Source organism: Melospiza melodia, chromosome 7 (assembly GCF_035770615.1).
Source record: "Melospiza melodia melodia isolate bMelMel2 chromosome 7, bMelMel2.pri, whole genome shotgun sequence".
NCBI classification, from domain to species: domain Eukaryota; kingdom Metazoa; phylum Chordata; class Aves; order Passeriformes; family Passerellidae; genus Melospiza; species Melospiza melodia.
Genome location: NC_086200.1, coordinates 14,428,155 through 14,434,287, shown reverse-complemented (window position 1 = coordinate 14,434,287; position 6,133 = coordinate 14,428,155).

The window sequence follows — 6,133 nt, the reverse complement described above, 5'->3', positions numbered from 1 at the left end:
CCTGGGCAGTGCAGGAGCAGCACAGGAACAGTTGCCAGGGCCAGGGGAGGCACAGGGCTCAGCCTCTGCACGGTGACACAGCATGCAGGCTGCAGGGGACAGAGCCAATGGCACCGGGCATGAGCAGCTGTGCGGGGCTCTGAGCCTGCAGCAGCATCGGCCCCAAGGCTGCTCTGTCCCTGCCTGGCTGATGAGCAGCGCTGGAGGCCTTGCAGAGCAGGGGCCATTGCGGGCACGGCTGTCCCAGGAGCTGACCCCTGGCCCAGCTGGGCCCCACTTGGGCAGGAAGGAGGCTCCCAGCCCTGGCATGGCCGAGCAGCTCCTGCCTCCCCCTGCCTCTGTTCTGATCCCCACGCTGCCTGCTGCCACAAGAGCCCCTGGGCCAGGCTGTCACAGGGCTGCTTTGCCCTCACTTGGCTCCCTGGCACCAGCGCCGTCCTGCTTGCTGCCAGACATCGCAACTGTAAGCAGATAGAGCCTTTCCAGGAATGACGCAGTCACCTCCAGGTGCTGATCCTCTCTTTCTGTGGGATAAACAAGAGCTTGGGGCGCTGCCATGGCAGGGCTTCCCTCAGCTGTCGGCACTTCCAGCCCGGCTCTGCCAGGGGTTCTGGCAGTGCCACGGCGCACGGCAGCTCTGGCATGGCAGCTCTGCACTGCAGCCTCGGCCAGCAGCCAGATCTGCGGGCTGGGACTCCGCAGCGGCCGCACGCTTCTCCCAGAGCCCGAGCAGCGGCGGCTCGCTCCCAACACCGAGCCGGGAAGGCGCCGAGGTACAGCGCGGGCTCGGCTCTAGGCACGAACCGCCCCGCCCCTCACACCCGCCCGCCCTTTCCCGGCCTCTGGCCCCGCCGCGCGGCGCCCGCGCTGTCGAGGCGACTCTTGCCCACAAGGAGGCGCCCTGAGCCCTGCAATGGCGCCGCGAACCTTCTGGCGCTCTGGAAGGCGCGGGCCTGGACCTGGTGCAAGCTGGGCCCTACGACCCATTTCCTGAAGAAAACATATCCTGTCATGCCTGGGCTGTGCACACTTCCAAGCCTGATCAACAGGAAGAGACATTTAACCTGTGACACACATAGCAGCCTACAAGCTCGAAGTGATGGCCAGGTATTAGAAAAGCAAAGTAGTTGTTGCTAGAATTGTCTTTAAGACTCAGGGCTGGGCCCGTTTCACTGATCTCAGACCCAGAGGGAGGTTGACAAAGCTTGGGAAGAAGGATGCCCATTGATAGTGGACACAAAGGATGCAGAATTTAGGGGCCATAAGGACATCTGCTAGAACTGCCAAGTTAAGGAAAACAGTCCTAAAGTTGTCTCAGCAAATATGCTGAGCTGAGCACCAGCTGGGTAAAAAAGAGTGTGATGTTTGCAGGCAATGGGACTTTGGCACCCAAATTATCCTGGGCCTGGCCATGGGATGGTTCTGGTCACCAGAACACATGAAAAGACAGCATAATGCAAGCACTGGGCATTGTGCTTCATAGAACCCAGACAAAAAAGCTGGGAAGACTCTGCTGGATTCTTGTGTGGTATCTACCCCTTCTGTTCCTTCTTCTTCTCAAAATATATTGTAAGCCTGATTAAAAAAACTTACTTAGAGCCATGGTCAGTGCCATATTCTGAAAACTTACAGCTGACTTACAGGTTTAGTATCTCACAGAGCAGGTTTGAGGCCCTGTAATTGCAGGGACAGACAAGTGATGAAGTGGGCAAAAGTCCTTCTGGAACAGAGGAGCACCTAGGGCAGGTCAGGCAACACCATGCATGGTGACCACCTCTGTTCCAAGGAAAGGCAGGGTCCCTTCAGGCCTTCCTAAAAGCATCTCAAGGGAAGGTTTCCATCTCCCCTGCCCTCTTTCCTTGACTTTAGCTGAATCTTTCTCTCACTGAAAGACAGGAAGCTCAAGTGTGTTAGGAGAATACTGTGAGCATTGGCAGCGGTGAACAGTCAGTGTGAAAAACGCCAATCACTTGTTTTTAAAATTTTAAAAAGTTTCATAGTAATAAAATAGTTATAAAAATAGTAACACAATTAGAGTAATAACAATTTGGATAAATTGAATTAAGACAATATGAGACAATAAAAACAAAGAGTTACGGATGTCCGGGTACCTTTTTCTGGGCATCAGGAGCCTGAAAAAGGACACCCATTAACAAAGGATTAACCCTTAAGAACAATAGCTTGTTCCATATTCATATACTTCATACATGATGCATAAATTCCATTCAAATACAGGATTCTGTCTGGTCATTGTCAACTTCTTTCCTTCTAATCCTAACAGTGCCTCCAAGGTGAGAAGAAGTTCATTTTTTCTGATAAGAAGGCAATAAATTCCCTTTCTCTGAAAGATTTAGATGTCCTGTGGCTGCTATCTCGCTGCAAGCCCTTTCTGTTCAACAAAGCATCTTACATAGCATAGTTTCTATTTTTATAACCTAAAACTATATTTAACAGAGTGCTTAAGAAAATTAATACAGCATTGCTTTCTAACACAACACATATAATATTCATTTTAATATTTGCGAAAAGCCAATCATAAAATACATGCATTTTTCACAATCCCCACTCTTATTCTTTGTTAATCATTTGGCTTGAGCAATATTTTTTTTCTACTTATATCTTCTGGACTATGCTGGTAAAATAAAACACGGGATTACACAAGAAAGAAATATAAAAACAGTTGTAACACAAATGAAAGATCTTAATTTCTTCTAATACATTACCCCACCAGCTAGATTTTAACATTGTTTTCTAATTTTTGGACTGGTACCTGGGTTGTTATATGCGTATATATTTTTCTTTTTGATTTCTTTTGCTTTTGCTAGAATGACTTTTCTGTGGTCATCAATTTTCAACGATCTGATATATTGAACTTTCCACAAACACCCCCTTCTTTGGCCAATAAATAGTCTAAAGCGAACCTTTCTGATACCCTACAGTTTTTGTTTGGCTTAGCTGACTTAATGTTAACTCTAATGCCTGGGCAGCCTTATTTGCTATCATTTCTATAACTGCTTGGAGTCTTGTAATACAATTCAACAGATAATTTGGAGTCAATACAGAGTTAGATTGCTGTGCTGGTTTTACCTTTTCCTTTATTATTTGGGGTTTTTTTTCCAAATCTTGAACCGCATCTTCAAGATTAAATTTAAAACAAATCCATCTCTCTCCTTTTGGACATTCAGTTCTAAATCTATTGCCACTTTTTCTTAAGTTTCTTGTAATCTAATAATTTACTCTGTTTTGCCTACAAGTTCTTAATTTGGATGGGTTATAACAGTGGCTGTTGACATAGGTGTGTGTAATAAAGGAGGAACTTTGGTTTCTTTCTATGTGATGCTTTCTGTAGCATTTGTGACACAATCCTGCTGGTATCCCGAAAGGGAAAAGACAACAAGTGAGTGCCAGAAACAGGAATAACAGAGGTCCAGTATGGCTTATACTGCCACCTCCCATGCCTGTGAGGTTGCAACCCACAGCAGGTTTATTTGATCTTCTTGGTGGTGAAATACAGAGGCCAATCTGGTCTTGCCCTCTATTTTCTTGTCACTTTCTCTTAACTAATTGCTAGGCAAATTGTTTTTGACACTCTTTAACTGTGGTCTCTTACTGTTCCTCAGGTATCTCTCATTTAACAGGCACTAATAATTCCCATCCACAAAACCAAGTCAGTACTTTAACACTTTTTGCAATAAGAGCATAAATTTTGCGAATCACAACACTAATTACTCTTACAATTTAAGCATTTACTTATAACCCACCTAGCATGCCCAGTATTGGAATGAATCAAGTAAAGTTTACTAATGGAAATAGTAATTCCCCTTCTCCCTTGTACAATTCTAGGGCTAAGGTCAGAATACAAAAACGTTCTTGATCTTTCTATCTGAGGTATTCCTCCCCCAAGGAGATGTTTTATTCAGGCAGTGCTCAAATCCAGTGATATAAGCATTATCTTATTTCTTAATTCAGTGTTATTCTTTGTACATTTCTTGGATCATTTGGGTTTTCTCAAACCATTACCACTCAGTCCCCATTGGAAAGTCAGTTCAGTATCACCCTGTTTAAATATGATAGTCCGTTCCTCAAGTTTCTTCACAAGTCCTTTGATTCTGCTGGCATGAATTCACTCTCTTTCCGTGATTTTGATTGTTGCTTCAGTAGTACCTGGAAAGGACTTCTTAATAGCATAGATAATAAGAGAAAGATAATACTGCATTAACTGTTACGATTCGCTTTCCTTCTAAACTTTCTGGGTTTAGCTAAAAGCTTTCTCTACAGCAGCCTCTTCTTCAGGAAAAAAGCCTTCTCGTTAACGGCAAACAAAACACACAAAAGAAAAAAAACCAAAAAACTTCTTACTTAAGAAAAACAAACCGCTTTGTGAGGTTTGGAGAGTCAGCAATCTCTGCTTTGATTTTATCTTTTAGTGCTAGTCCCCCCTGCCCCTCTTTTCACAGCCCTGCTGTCAAGGCTGTTCTTGGCCCTTCCCCCGGTGCGGCCCCTTGGCTGCAGGGCCGGGGCAGGGGAGAGCAGCCCCGGGCATGGGGACCCTGGGGGCTGCCCTGGGTCTCTTTTGCCCTCTCCCTCTCTCTCTCTCTCTCTCTCCTTCTCTCTCTCGGCCTACTTCCAGGCTGACGCTGCCATCCTGGGCTCGGCACCCCGACAGTCTGGGAGCCCCCCGGCAGCTCTGCCCCGGAGCCAGCCCGCTCCTGGCCGCAAACCTGTGTCCTCTGCTGCCAGCCCCGCCCGGGGCACCTCCATGGATCGGTCCCTGCCGCAGCCCCCGAGACCCCGCCGATCGCAGGGAGCACTCAGACACCTCCCAGCCTTGACAACCCCAAACCTGGCGTGCCCAGGTGCTCCTGACATTCTTTCTCTTTCTCTCGTCAACTTATCCTCTTTTCTCTTCAAGGAGGGCCCGTTCTGCTAAGGCTTTTCTGGACCCCAGTGTGGCATTGAATAACCTCTTAACAACCATGTGTTAAGATACTTCTCTGCCTTTCATGCAAAAAACTTGCATTCACACTTCTGCTCTCTTCTAGCACCAAGATGTCATCACTTCACATTCTAACATCTCAGAGTTTCCTAACTACTTCTCTACTTCAACTTCTCTCTTTCTCCTCTCTCAGTTGTAACCCTTATGGGGTCGATATTTATTCTTCCCCTATTTCTTTCTCCAGCCCAAACTTCTTTGTTGATTTTTTTTTTTCTTCATCCTCTTGGCTTAATTTCAAAACTCTAGCTGTCATTTTCTTATTTTCTGATATAACTCTTACTCTTAATTGCACTTGTAAGACTCTTCCCAATAAATTGCTACCTGCCCCTGGGACCAATAACACATCTCCCACCTAAATTTTAGTTTCTTCCCTCAATTACCACATCTTTAATGACCAGAAATGTAAAACTTCCTCTTTTTGCCCCTGTTACTTTCACTATATGTTTGCTCACACTATAACCTTTTGGAACGTTTAACAGGCAGGTTTTCTCTGCCCCTGTGTCTATAACAAATTCCAATTCTTCTTCTTGGGGACCTACTTTTAAAGTTATCACAGGCTCCTGATGGTATTTGTTCCCCCCCCAAAAAATTAAAGCCTATGACTTTTTTTTTTTTTTTTATGGGCCCATTTCTTTAAAGATTTTCAGATCTTCTGCTTACTTAGGACCATTTTCCTTTTTCTCTAAACTTTGTTTATCTATTTAGTTGGAGTTTTTTCTTTCCCCTCTAAAAGCTGTCTCTCAAAAATCTTTTGTTTTCACATTTCGCCTTTGATATGCTGTCTCATTTATTCTCTTGGTTATGTAATTACAATAACTGTTCATGTGTTTACTCCCCTCCTCATTATTTTAACCCCATTCAGGAGGTACAGTTGGCATTTTGTCTTCTCTGGGGGTCCCTGCAGATTATCTTTTTCTTAAGCTTTTATTTCAGTTGCTCTGATTAATTGCTTTTCTTCCTGAGAAAAATATTATTTTCATTACCAACCACATCTGTTCTCAAGTATACATGTTTGGACCTAAAAGTTGGTCTGATTGTTCAGCTATGCCTATGGGATTCTCCAAATATCTCTTTTATTTATTTCTTAAAATTTCAGACCTCAGACAAAGTCAAAGAAGCATTTACAAACTCTGATCC